Here is a 23,994-nt window from a genome sequence, read left to right as displayed (position 1 = left end):
GTACTCCATGGCTGAGCTCTCCAAAGCCAGTGAGGGGATTTAGCCATATAACTCCCATTAAAATTAATGGTGGCTGTGTGGCTAAATCTTTATCTCCATATTTAATCTCCATATTTGGGGTCGGGAAGGAATTTTCCTCCAGGGCAGATTGGAAGGCCCTGGAGGTTTTTCGCCTTCCTCTGTAGCATGGGGCACGGGTCACTTGCTGGAGGATTCTCTGCTCCTTGAGGTCTTCAAACTACAATTTGAGGACTTCAATAGCACAGATATAGGTGTGAGGTCTTTTTTAGGAGTGGTGGGTGAAATTCTGTGGCCTGCATTGTGCAGGAGGTCAGACTAGATGATCATAATGGTCCCTTCTGACCTAAATATCTATGAATCTATGAATCTATGAAATCTCCAAATCTGCTTTGAAAATCTCAGCCTAGGAATGGAATATGCCTGTGGTTACAGATGCCAGTGGTGCTCTTTCATTTACACATCCACTTAATTAAAACAGACCATAATTGCACACACACACAACACAGGACTGAAAGAGGGATGGGAGTTTGAAGGCTATGTCTACATTTCAAACGCTACAGGCAGGGCCGCTGTAAAGCTTCAGTGTAGACACTCACTACAGCGACAGGAGGGGTTCTCCCATCATTGTAGGTAATTCACCTCCCTGAGGGTATGTCTACACTACGAAATTAGGTCAAATTTATAGAAGTCGGTTTTTTAGAAATCGGTTTTATATATTCGAGTGTGTGTGTCCCCACAGAAAATGCTCTAAGTGCATTAAGTGCATTAACTCGGCGGAGTGCTTCCACAGTACCGAGGCAAGCGTCGACTTCCGGAGCGTTGCACTGTGGGTAGCTATCCCACAGTTCCCGCAGTCTCCGCTGCCCATTGGAATTCTGGGTTGAGATCCCAATGCCTGATGGGGCTAAAACATTGTCGCGGGTGGTTCTGGGTACATATTGTCAGGCCCCCGTTCCCTCCCTCCCCCCGTGAAAGCAAGGGCAGACAATCATTTCGCGCCTTTTTTCCTGAGTTACCTGTGCAGACGCCATACCACGGCAAGCATGGAGCCCGCTCAGGTAACCGTCACCCTATGTCTCCTGGGTGCTGGCAGACGCGGTACGGCATTGCTACACAGTAGCAGCAACCCCTTGCCTTGTGGCAGCAGACGGTACAGTACGACTGGTAGCCGTCATCGTCATGTCTGAGGTGCTCCTGGTCGCCTCTGTGAGGTCGATCAGGAGCACCTGGGCAGACATGGGCGCAGGGACTAAATTTGGAGTGACTTGACCAGGTCATTCTCTTTAGTCCTGCAGTCAGTCCTATTGAACCGTCTTATGGTGAGTGGGCAGGCGATACAGACTGCTAGCAGTCGTACTGTACCATCTTCTGCCGAGCAGCCATGAGATGTGGATGGCATGCAGTCCTTCTGCACCGTCTGCTGCCAGCCAAAGATGTAAAAGATAGATGGAGTGGATCAAAACAAGAAATAGACCAGATTTGTTTTGTACTCATTTGCTTCCACCCCCTCCCCTGTCTAGGGGACTCATTCTTCTAGATCACACTGCAGTCACTTACAGAGAAGGTACAGCGAGGTAAATCTAGCCATGTATCAATCAGAGGCCAGGCTAACCTTCTTGTTCCAATAAGGACAATAACTTAGGTGCACCATTTCTTATTGGAACCCTCCGTGAAGTCCTGCCTGAAATACTCCTTGATGTAAAGCCACCCCCTTTGTTGATTTTAGTTCCCTGAAGCCAACCCTGTAAGCGCCCCTCCCAGCGTCAGAGCAATGGCAAACAATCGGGCATCTGAGAATGCTGTCCAGAGCACTCACAATGGAGCACTCTGATGGGGCTAAAACATTGTCGCGGGTGGTTCTGGGTACGTGTCGTCAGGCCCCCATTCTCTCCCTCCCTCCGTGAAAGCAAGGGCAGACAATCATTTCGCGCCTTTTTTCATGAGTTACCTGTGCAGACGCCATACCACGGCAAGCATGGAGCCAGCTCAGGTAACCGTCACCCTATGTCTCCTGGGTGCTGGCAGACGCGGTACGGCTTTGCTGCACAGTAGCAGCAATCCATTGCCTTCTGGCAGCAGACGGTGCAATACGATTGGTAGTCGTCCTCGTCGTGTCCGAGGTGTTCCTGGCCACGTTGGCTGGGAGCGCCTGGGCAGACATGGGTGCAGGGACTAAATTTGGAGTGACTTGACCAGGTCATTCTCTTTAGTCCTGCAGTCAGTCCTATTGAACCGTCTTATGGTGAGCGGGCAGGCGATACGGACTGCTAGCAGTCGTACTGTACCATCTTCTGCCAGGCAGGCAAGAGATGAGGATTGCTAGCAGTCGTATTGTACCATCTTATGCCAGGCAGGCAAGAGATGAAGATGGCTAGCAGTCGTACTGTACCATCTTCTGCCGAGCAGCCATGAGATGTGGATGGCATGCAGTCCTTCTGCACCGTCTGCTGCCAGCCAAAGATGTAAAAGATAGATGGAGTGGGTCAGAACAAGAAATAGACCAGATTTGTTTTGTACTCATTTGCCTCCTCCCCGTCTAGATCACACTGCAGTCACTCACAGAGAAGGTGCAGCGAGGTAAATCTAGCCATGTATCAATCAGAGGCCAGGCTAACCTTCTTGTTCCAATAAGGACAATAACTTAGGTGCACCATTTCTTATTGGAATCCTCCGTGCAGTCCTGCCTGAAATACTCCTTGATGTACAGGCACACCCTTTGTTGATTTTAGCTCCCTGAAGCCAACCCTGTAAGCCGTGTCGTCAGTCGCCCCTCCCTCCGTCAGAGCAACGGCAGACAATCGTTCCGCGCCTTTTTTCTGTGCGGACGCCATACCAAGGCAAGCATGGAGGCCGCTCAGCTCACTTTGGCAATTAGGAGCACATTAACCACCACACGCATTATCCAGCAGTATATGCAGCACCAGAACATGGCAACGCAATACCGGGTGAGGAGGCGACGTCAGCGCGGTCCCGTGAGTGATCAGGACATGGACACAGATTTCTCTGAAAGCATGGGCCCTAACAATGCATGCATCATGGTGCTAATGGGGCAGGTTCATGCTGTGGAACGCCGATTCTGGGCTCGGGAAACAAGCACAGACTGGTGGGACCGCATAGTGTTGCAGGTCTGGGACGATTCCCAGTGGCTGCGAAACTTTCGCATGCGTAGGGGCACTTTCATGGAACTTTGTGACTTGCTTTCCCCTGCCCTGAAGCGCATGAATACCAAGATGAGAGCAGCCCTCACAGTTGAGAAGCGAGTGGCGATAGCCCTGTGGAAGCTTGCAACGCCAGACAGCTACCGGTCAGTTGGGAATCAATTTGGAGTGGGCAAATCTACTGTGGGGGCTGCTGTGATGCAAGTAGCTCACGCAATCAAAGATCTGCTGATATCAAGGGTAGTGACCCTGGGAAATGTGCAGGTCATAGTGGATGGCTTTGCTGCAATGGGATTCCTTAACTGTGGTGGGGCTATAGACGGAACCCATATCCCTATCTTGGCACCGGAGCACCAAGCCGCCGAGTACATAAACCGCAAGGGGTACTTTTCGATAGTGCTGCAAGCTCTGGTGGATCACAAGGGACGTTTCACCAACATCAACGTGGGATGGCTGGGAAAGGTGCATGATGCTCGCATCTTCAGGAACTCTGGTCTGTTTCAAAAGCTGCAGGAAGGGACTTTATTCCCAGACCAGAAAATAACTGTTGGGGATGTTGAAATGCCTATATGTATCCTTGGGGACCCAGCCTGCCCCTTAATGCCATGGCTCATGAAGCCGTACACAGGCAGCCTGGACAGTAGTCAGGAGCTGTTCAACTACAGGCTGAGCAAGTGCAGAATGGTGGTAGAATGTGCATTTGGACGTTTAAAGGCGCGCTGGCGCAGTTTACTGACTCGCTTAGACCTCAGCGAAACCAATATTCCCACTGTTATTACTGATTGCTGTGTGCTCCACAATATCTGTGAGAGTAAGGGGGAGACGTTTATGGCGGGGTGGGAGGTTGAGGCATATCGCCTAGCTGCTGGTTAGGCGCAGCCAGACACCAGGGCGGTTAGAAGAGCACAGGAGGGCGCGGTACACATCAGAGAAGCTTTGAAAACCAGTTTCATGACTGGCCAGGCTACGGTGTGAAAGTTCTGTTTGTTTCTCCTTGATGAAACCTCCCGCCCCTTGGTTCACTCTACTTCCCTGTAAGCTAACCACCCTCCCATCCTCCCTTTAATCATTGCTTGCAGAGGCAATAAAGTCATTGCTGCTTCACAGTCATGCATTCGTTATTCATTCATCACACAAATAGGGAGATGACTACCAAGGTATCCCAGGAGGGGTGGTGGAGGAGGGAAGGAAAATGCCACACAGCACTTTAAGCACAGCACTTTAAAAGTTTACAACTTTAAAATTTATTGAATGACAGCCTTCTTTTTTTTGGGCAATCCTCTGTGGTGGAGTGGCTGGTTGGCCGGAGGCCCCCCCACCGCGTTCTTGGGCGTCTGGGTGGGGAGGCTATGGAACTTGGGGAGGAGGGCGGTTGGTTACAGAGGGGCAGCAGTGGCAGTCTGTGCTCCAGCTGCCTTTGCTGCAGCTCAACCATACACTGGAGCATACTGGTTTGGTCCTGCAGCAGCCTCAGCATTGAATCCTGCCTCCTCTCATCATGCTGCCGCCACATTTGAGCTTCAGTCCTGTCTTCAGCCCGCCACTTACTCTCTTCAGCCCTCCACCTCTCCTCCCGGTCATTTTGTGCTTTCCTGCACTCTGACATTATTTGCCTCCACGCATTCGTCTGTGCTCTGTCAGTGTGGGAGGACAGCATGAGCTCGGAGAACATTTCATCGCGAGTGCGTTTTTATTTCTTTCTAAGCTTCACTAGCCTCTGGGAAGGAGAAGATCCTGTGATCATTGAAACACATGCAGCTGGTGGAGAAAAGAAAAGGGACAGCGGTATTTAAAAAGAGACATTTTATAAAACAGTCGCTACACTCTTTCAGGGTAAACCTTGCTGTTAACATTACATACATAGCACATGTGCTTTCGTTACAAGGTCGCATTTTGCCTCCTCCCACCGCGTGACTACCCCCTCAACCTTCCCCCCTCCCTGTGGCTAACAGCGGGGAACATTTCTGTTTAGCCACAGGCAAACAGCCCAGCAGGAATGGACTCCTCTGAGTGTCCCCTGAAGAAAAGCACTCTATTTCAACCAGGTGACCATGAATTGTATCTCACTCTCCTGAGGATAACACAGAGAGAGAAAGAACGGATTTTGGTTGAATGCCAGCAAACATACACTGCAATGCTTTGTTCTACAGTGATTCCCGAGTACGTGTTACTGGCCTGGAGTGGTAAAGTGTCCTACCATGAAGGACGAAATAAGGCTGCCCTCCCCAGAAACCTTTTGCAAAGGCTTTAGGACTACATCTAGGAGAACCGCAAATGCCAGGGCAAAGTAATCCTTTCACATGCTTGCTTTTAAACCATGTATAGCATTTTAAAAGGTACACTCACCAGAGGTCCCTTCTCCGCCTGCTGGGTCCAGGAGGCAGCCTTGGGTGGGTTCAGGGGGGTACTGGCTCCAGGTCTAGGGTGAGAAACAGTTCCTGGCTGTCGGGAAAACCGGTTTCTCTGCTTGCTTGCTGTGAGCTATCTACAACCTCCTCCTCCTCCTCATCTTCTTCGTCCCCAAAACCTACTTCCGTATTGCCTCCATCTCCATTGAAGGAGTCAAACAACACGGCTGGGGTAGTGGTGGCTGAACCCCCTAAAATGGCATGCAGCTCATCATAGAAGCGGCATGTTTGGGGCTCTGACCCAGAGCGGCTGTTCGCCTCTCTGGTTTTCTGGTAGGCTTGCCTCAGCTCCTTCAGTTTCACGCGGCACTGCTTCGGGTCCCTGTTATGGCCTCTGTCCTTCATGCCCTGGGAGATTTTGACAAAGGTTTTGGCATTTCGAAAACTGGAACGGAGTTCTGATAGCACGGATTCCTCTCCCCAAACAGCGATCAGATCCCGTACCTCCCGTTCGGTCCATGCTGGAGCTCTTTTGCGATTCTGGGACTCCATCATGGTCACCTGTGCTGATGAGCTCTGCATGGTCACCTGCAGCTTGCCAAGCTGGCCAAACAGGAAATGAGATTCAAAAGTTCGCGGTTCTTTTCCTGTCTACCTGGCCAGTGCATCTGAGTTGAGAGTGCTGTCCAGAGCGGTCAGAATGGAGCACTCTGGGATAGCTCCCGGAGGCCAATACCATCGAATTGTGTCCACAGTACCCCAAATTCGAGCGGGCAACGTCGATTTAAGCGCTAATCCACTTGTCAGGGGTGGAGTAAGGATATCGATTTTAAGAGCCCTTTAAGTCGAAATAAAGGGCTTCATTGTGTGGACGGGTGCAGGTTTAAATCGATTTAACGCTGCTAAATTCGACCTACAGTCCTAGTGTAGACCAGGGCTGAGAGGCAGTAGCTAGGTCGACAGAAGAATTCTTTCATCCACTTAGCACAGTCTATACCAGGAGTTAGGTCAGTTTAACTAACTTGAGACGCAGCTATGCTGATGTAAGTTTTCAGTGTAGACCAGTCCTAATGGTCTAATCCTGCTTCCACTGCAGTCATTTGCCTCTGATTTCAGTAGGGGACAGAACTGGACTTTACATTTCAAAACAAGTCCTACAAAATACATATATACATACAAATAAGTGTTTTGGTAGAGGAGAATTTAATTATAACAAGGGCTTGGCCATAGGGAATAAGAGCTTGATCACTCACAAAATCCCTATTCCAGACTGTATTATACATTTATAAGAAAACAAATGGGAAGGAAGCATTTTCCATTTTCCAGTCTTTCAAGCAGTAACATTCCCTTCCCCCTACCTCCCTTTCTTCCTGTTCCAGCCCTTTGTTTGTTTTCCAGATTTCCCATAATTTTACTAAGGGCATGGCTACACTTGCAGATGTAGAGCGCTGTGAGTTAAACCCGCCTTCGGAGAGCGCAGTAGGGAAAGCGCTGCAGTCTGTCCACACTGACAGCTGCAAGTGCACTGGTGGGGGCACATTTGCGGCACTTGCAGCAGCATTGGGAACGGTGCATTATGGACAGCTATCCCACACAGCACCTCTTCCCTTCCTGGCGCTGTGGCGTGTGGGAAGGGGGCGGGGAGTGTGGGGCATTCTGGGTCCTGTCCCAATGCCCCGTGATGCATCGGTTCACATCCCAGTATTCCCTGTGCTTCCGTCCACATTTGGCGCCATCTTTCAACGGTTTTTGTACTGTGTGCTCTTGTCTTCCTTTTCGGTCTGCGGGAATGGAGCCCGAACTGCTGAGGAGTATGCTGACGAGTCTTGCCAGCATGTCACGTTTGGCAGTTGAGTTATTCCTTAAGATCCAAAGTGACAGTGAAGACTCCGATGATGATATTGACTCGAGTAACGCAAAATGACATGAGTTTGCTTGTGGCATTCACGAACATGTTCACCACTGTGGAACGCCGCTTTTGGGCTCGGGAAACAAGCACTGAGTGGTGGGATCACATCATCATGCAAGTCTGGGATGACGAGCAGTGGCTGCAGAATTTTCAGATGAGAAAAGCCACTTTCATGGGACTGTGTGAGGAGCTCGCCCCCACCCTGCAGCGCAAGGACACGAGATTGAGAGCTGCCCTGACAGCGGAGAAGCAGGTGGCTATTGCAATCTGGAAGCTGGCAACTCCAGACAGCTACTGATCAGTCGCTAACCAGTTTGGAGTGGGGAAGTCGACCGTTGGAATCGTGTTGATGCAAGTTTGCAGGGCCATTAATCACATCCTGCTCAGAAGAACTGTGACTCCGGGTAACGTGCATGACATTGTGGCTGGTTTTGCACAAATGGGTTTCCCTAACTGCGGAGGGGCAATAGATGGGACACATATTCCAATTCTGGCACCAGCCCACCTAGCCTCCGAGCGCGTTAATCGGAAGGGGTATTTCTCTATGGCTCTCCAGGCGCTTGTGGATCACTGTGGGCGTTTCACTGACATTAACGCAGGCTGGCCCAGAAAGGTGCATGATGCACGCATCTTTCGTAACAGAGTCCTGTTCAGGAAGCTGCACCTGCCATAACATTTGTGAAGGGAAGGGTGAAAGATTCACTCAGGCATGGAACTTGGAGGTTCAACACTTGGAGGCTGAATTTGAACAGCCAGAGAGCTGGGCTATTAGAGGGGCCCAGCACAGGGCTGCAAGGATTAGGGATGCCTTGAGGGAGCAATTTGAGACTGAAAGCCAACAGTAACGTCTGGTGTGGTGCCCTGCACGGGAGTGAAGTGCAATAGGAATCTGTGTTTGCTACGTATGATACACTGACGAGCGGTGCCTATTGCTTTCCTGGGCTAAGGTTTCTTTTACGTTATGCAATAATAAAGAATGTTTTCAAAGCCAAAAAATCAATTTATTGAAAAGAAACACAAAGGGCAAGGAGGTGGGGTGGGGTGGGGAATGGTACAATCACAGATTTGTATATGTCCTGTCTGGAGTGCTGTGCAATGCCTGCTGCCCTTCAGGATGGCTATACTGCATGGTGATGGGGGTTGAGCGCAGTGGGTAAGGCTCGTAGTTTTCAGGACTGGGTGGTGAAGCTACAGGTGTTGGAGGCAATGGGTGGCGGTAAGAACCCGGATGTTGGGGAAAGTGGCTTGGCGGTGACATGATGGCACAAGGGAAAGAGTTTTGGGACAAGGGCTGCACGGGGTGGGGCGGGCGTGGTAGTGCTCTGCCTGCATGGCTACGAGCGCCTGGATCGAGTCCGCTTGGCGCTCCATGATGCTTGTCAGCCGCTCCGTGCTGTGGTGCCGGCGATCCGCATTCTGCTCGCGGACCCTCCTTTCACTCCCCCGCCACTCCTGCACCTTTTTATTTTCATTACTTGAATGCTGCATGACTTCATGCAACATGTCCTCTTTGCTTCTACGTGGCCTCTTCCTGATTCTTTGCAGCCTCTCAACCATTGATAACATGGACGGCTGAGATCTCAAGATTGCACCTGTGAAGGCAAAATGCAACACTTAACAGAGGCAGCATTGTTCACACCAGACAGATCAATGATTCCCCCATACTCAAGGGCAAGCACAGTGTACACAAGAGCATAATTTGCCCATCCCACAGCAAGCGCACATAACCCATTGGAGCCCCAAAATGGTGAGTGAGCACAGGGTCAAGCGTGACTGATTGTTTCACAGCTGTACTGTCCTCTGGGTTTCTGTGCCTTGGGGAGAGAAAACAGCGGCAGGGGGCCCCCATACTGAACACTGTCCCCACATTTTCCAAAGGAGTTCGTCCTGAAAGATATCTCGCTGCTGAAGGTGACCTGGGAAGCAAGGGAGGGTCTTCTACTGCAATGCGGCTTCCGCCCTGGCCCATATGCAGCTTCCCCCACCCCTCACGGCACAGTGGCGCGGACAAATTATCCTGACTGGAACAAGGACCACAGTGGCTCTCCTGAAAAACCTGCGCAAGCGCATTGCCCAGCTTCTGCATGAGACCTTTGAAGAGATCACTGAGGCCAAATACCGTGATGTGAGAGAGCACATCAATGCCCTGTTCCGCATCTAGGCATGCATGCAGCCCTAACCCTCCTCACCCCAAGAGCCCGCACCGAATAACTTCCTTCCCAAAATAGAAGCCGCTTACCGGGAACCTCCTCTGGTGTTTGTCCTTCCCCAAGCACTGGCCGCTGCGACTGGCTACCTTCCTCCTGGCTTGAGAACAGCTCCTGGCTGCATGCATCTAGGGATTCCGGGGTGTCTTCCTCTGCCAGAGCACCCTTGCTCCCGCTTTGCGGCTCCTCCTCCTCCTCCTCCTGCCTTGTTGTACTGGCCTCTGAGGTGTCCACGGTGGTCCTCAGCATGGAGGTGGGGGTCGCCCCCACATATCACATCCAGCTCTTTGTAGAAACAGCAGGTTGCGGGGGCAGCACCGGAGTGGCTGTTTGCCTCTCGGGCTTTGCAGTAGGCATTCCGCAGCTCCTTCACTTTAACCCTGCACTACAGTGCGTCCTGGTCATGGCCCCTTTCCATCATGCCCTTGATATCTGCCCAAAGAGATCGTAATTCCTGTGGCTGGAGCGCAGCTGGGACTGGACAGCTTCCTCCCCCCAAACACTGATGAGGTCCAGCACCTCGCCATTGCTCCATACTAGGCGTCGCCTGGCGCATGGTGGCATGGTCACCTGGAAAGATTCGCTGAGAGCACTTCATGCCTGGCTGAGCAAACAGGAAGGGGATTTTCAAAATTCCCAGAGAATTTAAAGGGCGGGTCTGATGGTTGGTCATAGATATTTAGGTCAGAAGGGACCATTATGATCATCTAGTCTGACCTCCTGCACAACGCAGGCCACAGAATTTCACCCACCACTCCTGCAAAAAACCTCTTACCTACATCTGTGCTATTGAAGTCCTCAAATCGTAGTTTAAAGACTTCAAGGAGCAGAGAATCCTCCAGCAAGTGACCCGTGCCCCATGCTACAGAGGAAGGCGAAAAACCTCCAGGGCCTCTTCCAATCTGCCCTGGAGGAAAATTCCTTCCCGACCCCAAATATGGCGATCAGCTAAACCCTGAGCATATGGGCAAGATTCATCAGCCAGATACTACAGAAAATTCTTTCCTGGGTAACTCAGATCCCACACCATCTAATATCCAATCACAGGCCATTGGGCCTATTTACCATGAATATTTAATTACCAAAACCATATTATCCCATCATACCATCTCCTCCATAAACTTATCAAGTTTAATCTTAAAGCCAGATAGATCTTTTGCCCCCACTGCTTCCCTTGGAAGGCTATTCCAAAACTTCACTCCTCTGATGGTTAGAAACCTTCGTCTAATTTCTAGTCTAAATTTCCTGGTGGCTAGTTCATATCCATTTGTTCTTGTGTCCACATTGGTACTGAGCTTAAATAATTCCTCTCCCTCTCCGGTATTTATCCCTCTGATATATTTATAGAGAGCAATCATATCTCCCCTCAACCTTCTTTTAGTTAGGCTAAACAAGCCAAGCTCCTTGAGTCTCCTTTCATAAGACAAGTTTTCCATTCCTCGGATCATCCTAGTAGCCCTTCTCTGTACCTGTTCCAGTTTGAATTCATCCTTCATAAACATGGGAGACCAAAACTGCACACAGTATTCCAGGTGAGGTCTCACCAGTGCCTTGTATAACGGTACTAACACCTCCTTATCTCTACTGAAAATACCTCACTTGATGCATCCCAAGACCACATTAGCTTTTTTCACGGCCATGTCACATTGGCGGCTCATAGTCATCCTATGATGAACCAATACTCCAAGGTCCTTTTCCTCCTCTGTTACTTCTAATTGATGAGTCCCTAGCTTATAACTAAAATTCTTGTTATTAATCCCTAAATGCATGACCTTACACTTCTCACTATTCAATTTCATCCTATTACTACTACTCCAGTTTACGAGGTCATCCAGATCCTCCTGTAGGATATCCCTGTCCTTCTCTAAATTGGCAATACCTCCCAGCTTTGTATCATCCGCAAACTTTATTAGCACACTCCCACTTTTTGTGCCGAGGTCAGTAATAAAAAGATTAAATAAGATTGGTCCCAAAACCGATCCTTGAGGAACTCCACTGGTAACCTCCCTCCAGCCTGACAGTTCACCTTTCAGTAGGACCCATTGTAGTCTCCCCTTTAACCAATTCCTTATCCACCTTTCAATTTTCCTATTGATCCCCATCTTATCCAATTTAACTAATAATTCCCCATGTGGCACGGTATCAAATGCCTTACTGAAATCTAGGTAAATTAGATCCACTGCGTTTCCTTTGTCTAAAAAGTCTGTTACTTTCTCAAAGAAGGAGATCAGGTTGGTTTGGCACGATCTACCTTTTGTAAAACCATGTTGTATTTTGTCCCATTTACTATTGACTTCAATGTCCTTAACTATCTTCTCCTTCAAAATTTTTTCCAAGACCTTGCATACTACAGATGTCAAAGTAACAGGCCTGTAATTACCCGGATCACTTTTTTTCCCTTTCTTAAAAATAGGAACTATGTTAGCAATTCTCCAATCATACGGTACAACCCCTGAGTTTACAGATTCATTAAAAATTCTTGCTAATGGGCTTGCAATTTCATGTGCTAATTCCGTTAATATTCTTGGATGAAGATTATCTGGGCCCCCCGATTTAGTCCCATTAAGCTGTTTGAGTTTCGCTTCTACCTCAAATATGGTAATGTCTACTTCCATATCCTCATTCCCATTTGTCATGCTACCATTATCCCTAAGATCCTCTTTAGTCTTATTAAAGACTGAGGAAAAGTATTTGTTTAGATATTGGGCCATGCCTAGATTATCCTTGACCTCCACTCCATCCTCAGTGTTTAGCGGTCCCACTTCTTCTTTCTTTGTTTTCTTCTTATTTATATGGTTATAGAACCTTTTACTATTGTTTTTAATTCCCTTTGCAAGGTCCAACTCTACTTGACTTTTAGCCTGTCTCACTTTATCCCTACATGTTCTGACCTCAATAAGGTAGCTTTCCTTGCTGATCCCTCCCTTTTTCCACTCCCTGTATGCTTTCTGCCTTTTCTTAATCACCTCTCTGAGATGCTTGCTCATCCAGCTTGGTCTACAACTCCTGCCTATGAATTTTTTCCCCTTTCTTGGGATGCAGGCTTCCGATAGCTTCTGCAGCTTTGATTTAAAATAATCTCAGGCCTCCTCTACTTTTAGATCCATAAATTCTTCAGTCCAATCCACTTCCCTAACTAATTTCCTTAATTTTTGAAAGTCAGCCCTTTTGAAATCAAAAACCCTAGTTGCAGATTTATTTTTGTTAATCCTTCCTTTCAGTTTGAACTGAATTAGCTCATGATCACTTGAGCCAAGATTATTCCCTACAACCATTTCTTCTATGAGGTCCTCACTACTCAACAAAACCAAATCTAAAATGGCATCCCCTCTAGTCAGTTCAGCAACTACTTGATGAAGGAATCCATCAGCTATCGCATCTAGGAAAATCTGAGCCCTATTATTATTACCAGCACTCGTCCTCCAGTCTATATCTGGGAAGTTAAAGTCTCCCATGATCACACAGTTTCCATTAGTATTTACTTTATTAAAAACATTAAAAAGGGCTCTATCCATATCCAAATTAGATCCCGGCGGTCTATAACACATCCCAAGCACTACCCCAAGGGAGACTCTAACAGTTTTCTTCCCCAATGTAATTTTTGCCCAGACGGACTCAGTCTTATCCATTTCATCGCTTCTTATTTCTTTACATTCTACCTCATCATTGATATACAATGCTGCTCCAACTACCTGAAAGGGGGTTCCAGAGAGGATGGCTCTAGACTGTTCTCAATGGTAGCAGATGACAGAACGAGGAGTAATGGTCTCAAGTTGCAGTGGGGGAGGTTTAGATTGGATATTAGGAAAAACTTTTTCACTAAGAGGGTGGTGAAACACTGGAATGCGTTCCCTAGGGAGGTGGTAGAATCTCCTTCCTTAGAGGTTTTTAAGGTCAGGCTTGACAAAGCCCTGGCTGGGATGATTTAACTGGGAATTGGTCCTGCTTTGAGCAGGGGGTTGGACTAGATGACCTTCTGGGGTCCCTTCCAACCCTGATATTCTATGATTCTATGATTCCACCACCTTTACCTTTATTTCGGTCTTTCCTAACAAGCACATACCCTTCAATACCTGTACTCCAGTCATGACGACTATTCCACCCTGTTTCTCTTATCCCTATAATATCTGGTTTCACTTCCTGCACCAGTAGCTCTAGTTCCTCCATTTTGTTACCGAGGCTCCTCACATTGGTGTACAAACATCTTAATTTTTGCTGTTTGGCCTCGCTCACATTCTGTACCCTATTAGGCACGGTCATTCTACAGCCAGTATAACCTATTAGACTGGTATCTACACTGCCCTTCCTCCTACCCACGGCTGTATCCTCTCTTACTTCGTTTTCACCTGGTCACCTGAGGGCAGGGCAGTAGAGTTCAAAGTGATGACCAGAGTAGCAATAACAGGCATTGTGGGATATTTCTGGAGGCCGATCAGAGCGCACTAACAGACCAGGGCGTCCACACTGGTGCCTCGGCACTCCAGCGCGGGCGCACCGAACATTATTCCACTCGCCAAGGTGGAGGACCAGCAGTGCTGTAGCTGCTGAGACAGAGAGCTCTATGTGCCTTGCCAGTGTGGATGGGGAGTGAGCTAAGGTGCCCAGGACTCCTTTATTGAGCTGTACCTCGCAAGTGTAGCCAAGCCCTAAATCACTCTCACCACTGTGAAATGCAAACAATCATCTATAAACTCCTGCTCTGAAGCACACTTCACTGGAGCGTGAACTCCAGAAACTAAGTGCCTCCACTATAATATTGGCTGATTGTTGCGGCGTTTTGTGTGCATCTGTGTCCTAATTAAAAGGATGAGATTTATGGAAACATGTTTTCAAAGATAGCATGGATTTGGGTATATATGCTGAGAGAAGGAAGGTAATAGGAAGAAAAGTGAATTAACTCTTGAGTTGCTCATCTAACAAAGAGGGAATGCTGGGTTAGAGATTAGGGATTAGTGTTAGAAATTGTCTGGAAACAGTCCCAGAGTCCCAGGGCAAAAACAGTTAACGCTTTCCAATCCTAATTATAACAACATGGCTCAAAATGAGGACACAAGCGAATTGGCTCCTACTTGCCCCCGCCCCCTAGCATCACAAGCAACGCCATCATACAATTCCACTCATAAGTTTGTCCAGCTCTTTCGTAAGACTAATTACGTTTTTGTCCCTACAACTCCTTTTGGGAAGACTTGTAGCGAGGAGGCATGGCCTCCCTCAGAGAGTGACAGGGAGGGACCACAACATGCCCTCTGGTGAGCTGAAACAAGAGAGCCAAGTCTGCCCCGTCGGAAGCAGAAGGGTGGGACAGGACGGGTAAGTATAAAAGGTGAGCCCTGCAGCTCAGTTTGGCTGGAACCACCACAGGAGACAGACACATCCTGCCGGCTGCTGGAGCCTGCAGAGGAGCTGGTGGGGTTGCCTCCTGAGTACCGGCCAGAGCTCCCAAGACCACTGGCTGACCAAGACGCTGAGGTGTTGCCAGGGCTGCTGCCTGAGGACTGGATGGATCTCCCTGGGCTGCCGGTTGAGCAAGACGCCGAGGAGCTGCTGGGGCTGCTGCCTGCGGACTGGCCAGACCTCCCTAAGATGACAGACACAGGTACACCCCAGGGGGAGAGTAGGAAGCAGCCCAGGGAACCAGGCAACAGTCTGGTTGGGGCTGGGCTGACAGAAGGTTGCGGGCAGATCCTCCACTATTAGGGCCCTGGGCTGGGACACAGTGGAGTTTGGCGGGCCCGTGTTCCCCCTGCCATCCCATTTTGTACTCCCCCTCCTTAGGCCAGAAGGCCTGTGTTCCTCAGGCACCCTTACCTGAGCCCCATCGACTGTGCTTGGTGCTCACCCTTACCTGAACCTCTAGACTCCCTTGGTGCTCACCCTTACCTGGGGCTCATAGATTGCTTAGCCACTCTTCCCTGATTGCAGGCCAGAGTCTACTCATTGCTTTGCTGCCCTGCTCTGACTGGGACCTGGGGTTCATAGACCTGCTCTGCCCTGATTGCTGGCCAGAGCCTACTGACTACTTTGCTACTCCACTCTGGCTGAGGGCCTGGGGCTCAAGGATTACTTAATCGCTCTGTCCTGATTGCTGGTCTGAGCCTACTAACTGTTTGCTACCCTGCCCGAGGGCACGGGACTCATAGATTACCATACTGTTCTGCCCAGCTAGGGCACTAGGTGTAGCTAGTGTTTCCCCACTTTGAGCTCACCTTTACTGGTACATGACAGCGAGGAGGCGTGGCCTCCCTCAGAGACTGACAGGGAGGAACGGCCACGTATGCTACCGTTTCAACATACCATAATGCACAACATAACAAAATCCACTCTCTCCCTCCACCGCAACTTATTTTGCATTAGAAATTCCCCTTCCACAATCCTCCACCAAACCCAGAGCCATAGCCCAGCTGCTGTTCTTGAGATTCTTCTCCAGCTACCAGGCCATTTTGAACACTCCATTGCCTATTGAAGACAGCTCAGATCAAGAGTCAGTTGTTTTAAAGTGATGATGGAGGGTTCAGAATGGCCTGTCTGCCAGAGTATCCTAAAGTCTACCGGTGGATGGAGAGGTCTGAAAGGCTTGGGAACAACTGGAGAAGGAAGAAGACAAATCTAGACAGGCTTTGGGCAACTCCATTTTGAATATTGAACAAATTAAAACAATTACAGCAAAATGCTGGGAAATAATTTTATTGCACTTCCACCATGTTTTCTTTCACTTTTTGCCATGAGCTATTTTCTGTATCCCATGCCCATGTTGGATGAAATACACAAAAACCTTTCCCCTTCAGTTGTGGGGAATTTAAAGACATATGATATCACTAAGACTTCCCAAGCAGCCAATCAAAGCATGCTTTGGACAACCCGTGTCCAAAATTATTTTATAGCCAATAAAAATACCCAGTCCTGTTGCTTTTCAAAATTTCTTTTTTTAAACTCTAAATCATTTGCTTACCAATAACAAAGCACACAGTAGTTTTGATTTCACTTACATTTTTATGGAATATCATACAAATAATCAATACCTAAAGAGCCACTCTGGCTGGTGCAACAGCCCTGAGTAGAGTGTGTGCGTTTGATGATAATGAGCAATTCACTGTTCTCTACTTTGCCTACGAAGTTTGATAATTATTTATAAGTTTACTGGACAGAAAACTTCTCTTGTATCTTGTTTTAAACGTATATATGCTAAAGCTGATATATTCCTTTAAAAAAAACCCCACTGTTTGAGGGAATTGTACCGACATATACTGCAGAGATCACACACCATGTGGAGTAAAACCAGGTGTTTTTATTGTGCTATTCAGGAGGTCAGATAGTCCCTTCTGGGCTAAAAAACTACAAATCCATGAAAAATCAAATGAAGGGAAACAAATTCTTTTGTCGTCTTAAATTTTGAGAATTAAGCATAAACAAAATCTTTTCAAAATGCAGCTTACTAAACTGTTGCTAGTACCATACCATTATGACTATGACCAAGGGTTGCCAATTTTGGTTGGATGTATTCCTGGGTTTTATCACATGACAATCTTTAGTTCCCGGAGACTCCAGAACAATCCTAGAAGGTTGGCAATCCTACTATGGCCATTAAAACTGCAACCTGTTGCCAAGCAAATGAATCAGAGTTCTTTTAAGGGCTGTCGATTAATCGCAGTTAACTCATGTGATTAACTCAAAAAAAATTAAATGCAATTTAAAAAATTGTGATTAATCGCAGTTTTAATTGCACTGTTAAACAATAGAATACCAACTGAAATTTATTAAATATCTTTGGATGTTTTTCCACATTTTCAAATACATTGATTTCAATTACAACACAGAATACAAAGTGTACAGTGCTCACTTTATATTATTTTTATTACAAATATTTGCACTGTAAAAATGATAAACAAAAGAAATAGTATTTCCAATTCACCTCATACAAGTACCGTAGTGCAATCTCTTGATTGTGAAAGTGCAACTTACAAATGTAGATTTTTTTTGGTTACATAACTGCACTCAAAACCAAAACAATGTACAACTTTAGAGCCTACAAGTCCACTCAGTCCTACTTGTTCAGCCAATCGCTAAGACAAACAAGTTCGTTTACATTTACAGTAGATAATGTTGCCCGTTTCTTCTTTACAATGTCACCATAAAGTGAGAACAGGTGTTCACATGGGACTTTTGTAGCCGGCATTGCAAAGTATTTACATGCTAGATATGCTAAACATTCATATGTCCCTTCGTGCTTTGGCCACCTTTCCAGAGGACATGCTTCCACGCTGATGACTTTCATTAAAAAAATGTGTTATTTAAATTTGTGACTGAACTCCTCGGGGGAGAATTGTAGGTTTCCAGCTCTGTTTTACCCCCATTCTGCCATATATTTTGTGTTATAGTAGTCTCGGATGATGATTCAACTCAGCACATGTTGTTCGTTCTAAGAACACTTTCACTGCAGATTTGACAAAACGCAAAGAAGGTACCAATGTGAGATTTCTAGAGATAGCTGCAGCACTCGACCCAAGGTTTAAGAATCTGAAGTGCCGTCCAAAATCTGAGAGGGATGAGATGTGGAGCATGCTTTCAGAAGTCTTAAAAGAGCAACACTCCAATGCGGAAACTACAGAACCCAAACCACCAAAAAAGAAAATCAACCTTCTGCTGGTGGCATCTGACTCAGATGATGAAAATGAACATGCGTCGGTCCGCTCTGCTTTGGATTGTTATTGGGTAGAACCCGTCTCAGCATGGATGCATGTCCTCTGGAATGGTAGGCTGACGCATGAAGGGACATATGAATCTTTAGCGCATCTGGCATATAAATACCTTGCGACGCCAGCTACAACAGTGCCATGCGAATGCCTATTCTCACTTTCAGATGACATTGTGAACAAGAAGTGGGCAGCATTATCTCCTGCAAAATGTAACAAACTTGTTTATCTGAGCGATTGGCTGAACAAGAAATAGGACTGAGTACTTGTAGGGTCTATGTACAAAAAAATTACTGCATTCAAAATAAAACAATGTAAAACTTTAATTCTACATTTGTAAGTTCAACTTTCATGATAAAGAGATTGCACTACAGTACTTGTATTAAGTGAATTGAAAAATACTATTTCTTTTGTTTTTTACAGTGGAAATATTTGTAATAAAAAATATAAAGTGAGCACTGTACACTTTGTATCCTGTTATAATTGAAATCAACATATTTGAAAATGTAGAAAACACCCAAAACTATTTAAATAAATGGTATTCTATTATTGTTTAACAGTGTGATTAATCACATAATTAATCACGATTAATTTTTTTAATCGCTTGACAGTTTTAGTTCTTTTATTTATTTTCTCTTTAAACACCTCTTTTTGTTTATACTGCTTCAAAGATGTAAGCTAAACAATGTTTTTAAATTTAAAGGAATTAAATCAGCCGATTCAATTTGCTAAAATACATACCCAGTATTTGTTCTTTGTAGCAATGTCCTGATTCAATTTTAAACTAGTTAAGAAAACTTAATACAGCACCCAGCTAGTTCCCCCTTTGTCCCCTTTGCTGTGTGTTTCATGTATTACTATGACGATCAATGTCCACTGACAGATGTGATGTTGATTCAGCTATTTTGCAATTGCAAGTTACTTCAGAAAGGCATGGCAAGCCATATAAAACTAACATGCCCTGAAAAGAGGATTTAAAAAAACAAACAAATCATTAACTATTATGATACTGACTTTTACAAGTGGAATCATTCTTTTGCACTTTAGACTCTTCATTAATATGCATGGTACAGCTGACAAAATGAAGATACTAAAATTGAGTTTGAAGTATTTTTCATTCACTCTCTCCAGAGACAAATAGCTGAAATAACATGTATAAGAGATTTGTCCATCTAGTATTACTTGTTAAATAAGTGAAATATGAATGATATTTTAAAGGGAAAATATACTATAAAATTCATGGAGTTTTAAAAAATATTCTTTATTCATGTTATTAATAGCAACTTACGATAGTAAAACTTCTTTCTGTAGCATGGGTTGATTTATTTAACTGAAAGATATTTTTGTATGTGCTGAATTTGTGATTGCAGACATTGAAAAATTGCTACAGTCCCAATTCTGTAAGAAAAGACAAGTAACTTTATGCTTGTGAATGGGCCTACTGAAATTAATGAGACTTCTTCCATATGTAAATTTACACACACACTTAGACACTGCAGGATCCTTGGGGTCCTTGTTTGTAATTTTTTCAAAGGACTAATAAAACTGAATTGGAAAAACAGATTAGTAGGGGCCTGATCCTTCAAACACTTGTACACATACTTAACTGTAAACATGGGAGTAATCCCCATTACTTGTACACTTAAAGTTAAGCACAAGTGTATTCTTTGCAGGATTGGGGCCTAAGGCTGTAAGAAGTTGAAAAAAATCTAATTTATGTTTCCATATTTGTGCCTTTCATTTATTTTTGCATTTCACTCAACTCAGACAATTGAGACAGACAGGTCGGTTTCACTTTACTTTAGTCAGTTTCATTTTCTGGATCTCAAGCCCTACTCCAGGGATGTTGTGAGTTTACAACTTTGCAAGACAATGTTTACATTAAAATAACCCCTTAATTTTTTTTTTCAAGCAGTGTTTCCAACTCCAAGCATTCAAATATCATGAGTTGGGCCCCCCAAAATTATAACATGGGTTTAAAAATCATGAGGTTTTTTTAAAAATGGGAATCTTTTTATTTGCCTCTTGGGGTTGGGGCCTTTAGGATTCACATTTTCAAGCTTTTCTCCACAACCCAGAGAGCTAGTAACTTTCACTAAAAAAAAAAAAAAAGAGTAAGGCCAGATATAATCACATGACTTCAGTAGCTGGGGCAGTAATAAAAGAGCATGAGAATTGCACCACTGCATAAGCAAATTTTATTTATATTGGGCCAAAAATTGAGCTGTGCCAGGTGGCTGTGGAAAGGCCAAAAGTAATGAAAAAGAGGCAAGGTACAGGGTACAGAAGGAGCAAAAGACACACCCTTCAAACTTATTTTGGAAGATTTCACCTCCATGGATCTCTTTGCTGCAAATTCCACAGCTCACCACAGAAGGAGGAAATACAGTGTGCCAGACATCTGGACAAGACAATGCAGCACTGATCCACTTGGCCACAAACTTGCATATGCTAGAAGAACTGTACCATGTTTGCTGCTGCTCATTGCTTTCAGCTATAGCTGTGTGGCCTGCTAGCTATGCATGTGGCCAAGGTATCTGCAGGCTAGGGAGAAGATTCCATTTACCCCAACTCTCTCATAGTTCCTATAGGCAAAACTTTTGTACTTTGGCTTTTCTTGCAGGCTCAGAATTAGGTCCATAAGATTCTCTAAACCCTTTGCATGGAGGGGGGGGGGGGGAAAGGGGGGGGGGGAGTCAGTCCTCTTGAAATAAAAGTTTCCACTGAATGCAAAGAGGATTTTGCCTGCATAGGGGCTGCAGGATCAGGTTTAAATTCCAAAGGCTAGATTCTGATACCCTATTATCAAAAAGCACCATACTATACAAGGATCTCAGTGATCCCAGGGCTGCTTCTTGTATAGTAAGGGCAGCAGAACTGGCCCTAAATTTGGGGGCTAAAACTAGGACTGACTCCTCCCCCCCCTTCCCCCCCCCATGCAAAGGGTTTAGAGAATCTTATGGACCTAATTCTGAGCCTGCAAGAAAAGCTAAAGTACAAAAGTTTTGCCTATAGGAACTATGAGAGTGTTGCTTTAATTACCAGTGACAGCACAAAAGAAACACAGTTGCAGCAAGACCTTTAGTAAAGATTTTTCTGCAGTAAAAAAGTATATTGTTTGAGTTAACACAAGCACTGAATATTAAATGCACTAAAAATACAGTATGAAAAGTGTGATGGAAAAGCTTTTCAGCCTGAACGTCAGTGTAAATACTTTGCCTTTTCACAGCATCTCTCACTTATATTTCTGATTCTGAAATGTCATTGCATATCTAGCCATACCTCTTCTAAGAAAGAAAGAAAAAAATCTCTTATTTAAACAGGTCATTACCTTCCAATATTGGTTTCAAAACATATTTCCTGAAATAGAAAAATGCTCTCAGTCACTCATTGTATCGTGCCCTTAAACATATGGAGTAAGATGGCAGGTGGCTATAGTATTTCTATACCTGTTGCACACTTTCAAATGAGACAGCAAATTCTAGCCTTGTAAAATGGAGCATTTTAATACAACAGTCACAGAATGAAAAGGGCAACTTCAGGAGACACTTCAGGAAATGCTCCAAAGCCTTCATATTTGATAAAGCTTTTCCAGCACTAACCAGAATGGCATGCCCTTCATTTCTTCCGTCCCCTATGAAACAAAAACAAACGACTTCACACCAACTAGAGTCTTCTGTAATCCCTAAATGGAGAAAAGTAAGAGCCTTTGTAACATCCGCTAGGGACTTTAATTACTGCCCATCTATTTCACATGGAAAGAGTTCAGATTCTGCGGCTATGGGCAGCAGGATAAAACTCTAAGAGAAATAGATAGGAGAGGAACTTATCTTTATTAAATACAGATAGACACACAAAGTAAATCCCAGTACAAAGCAAATCTCATGGAAGGCATAGTTCTGCATTTGAGTAGTAGTAAAGATTTATGGATTACGGATCATTGTTTTGACAAAAAAGTTCTGAACCCCCTTCAGCCTATCAGTATAGTGGAATTAAACACCAACGAAAGAAAATGCATACTATAGCTAAAACCAATATAAACAGACCCTGGCCAATACAAGAAATGCAAAAAAGGAAAACCTCAATAGAATGAATTTTTGTTCAATTCTGTTATTTAATTTGGAATGATTTTTCTATATGGGCCTATTTCCACACACCAATGTTCTCATTCTTCTTTTGTGTTTTGTAGCTTTGGGGTTTCTGTTACTTTAAACATTTTTCTCTTAAACTGAAAGGTTTTCATTTTGAAAAATTAAAAAAAAAAGTATTGTTCAGATAGGAACAAAAGTGGTTACTTATGTGTTTGGTTTTCTCTCTAAAACTTAACGCACAGCTACTGCATATGCTGGCCAGACATCCCAGTAAACAGAATCAGCCCACTTCTGCCCCACTGCAGCAGTCCCATTGGCATGGCCAATTATATTGAAACAGTTTTTCCACCCAGCTTCATTATCATTGGCTGACGGCTCGTCCTGTCCTTGTAGCCATTTCCTCTCTCTGTCTTTAAGGAACTCAGGCCAGACTGTCCTGTGCTCAGCCTCAGTGGTGCACCATGTGCCTGCTGGCCTTCTAATTAAACTGTGCAGGTGTAATGCCTTTTGGGGCTTTCCAAATCATAGAGCACTCCAACTGGGCAGGTCTAGGGTAAAGCTACCAAACATCATGCATTGTGTGTGACATCTCCGCATTGGGCAGTTCTGTGATGGCTGCCTGCATCTCTGGGAGAATGAGAAGCCCCTACAGTATGTCACCTCCGCTGTAAAAACTTGGCAATTACTGTCTAGTAAACAAACTTCAGTCCCAGCGCTAATCATAAAAGAAAAGAAAAATGCAAACATCCCTTGAGGGCAAAGGAACTATGATCAATAAGCTGCAGGAGTTTATAAAGAATGAATCTTGTCAGACACACATGATTGTTTTAGCTGAGAGAATTACAAAAACATCCTGACAACGAGTGCGATTAGAGTGTGGATATCTTCCAAAGGGATGTGGCGGATGCCCCTCTGGTTGGGTCATTTAAAACTAGACTATGCAGCTGAAAATACAATGGACACAACGATCTAATATTGCAGGTTTTCCCATTTCTAGTTTTGTGATTCTAAAACAAGCTCCCACAAACACACTTCCTCTTCTGCCCATTGACACATGTCCCCGAACAGGCCTCTTTTCCAGCGTGCAGAACCCCCTTTACCTCCTGAATGACAAGAGTTCCTTGTCTAAATCCCTTCTCCAATTGTCAAACCCTTCCATATCCACACCACTAATCCACTCCCTCTCTGAGGGCATTTCTACCCTGGGGCACTCAGGAGAGTTAAGATGACTCAATTAAAGGTGTGAAGTAAATGCACAGAAATTAAAATGTATTAAACCCTGTGACCCTAAAAGCATCCCTATGCCAGAAGGAAAGGGACTCGCTGGTATCTAACAGTAAGTTTCAGCTGGCCTGATCAGCTCAGTGTATCCAAACTCACTATTGTTGTAATCTGTAGCTAAAAGGCAACATGTAATATGTCACTGAAAAACAAATAACTCACTGATCAATAATATTCTCGTGTGATGTACGTATGGTGTTGCAGGGTAAGTACACCCTGCCACGGGGTATCAGATCAAATGTGGTCCAAAAGAAGGGAACAGGCTGTACCGCAGCCAGCTATTTCTTAT

At 45.4% G+C, this 23,994-nt stretch overlaps 1 protein-coding gene across 4 annotated transcripts in view; it reads right to left on the bottom strand.

Moving 5' to 3' along the window:
• The window catches only part of SPATS2L (spermatogenesis associated serine rich 2 like), a 146,548-nt gene that overhangs the window by 69,012 nt on the left and 53,542 nt on the right, over positions 1 to 23,994 (bottom strand). The window lies entirely within an intron of this gene.

Source organism: Lepidochelys kempii, chromosome 11 (genome assembly GCF_965140265.1).
Source record: "Lepidochelys kempii isolate rLepKem1 chromosome 11, rLepKem1.hap2, whole genome shotgun sequence".
Lineage (NCBI taxonomy): Eukaryota > Metazoa > Chordata > Testudines > Cheloniidae > Lepidochelys > Lepidochelys kempii.
This window is presented reverse-complemented; position numbering and strand designations above follow the sequence as displayed.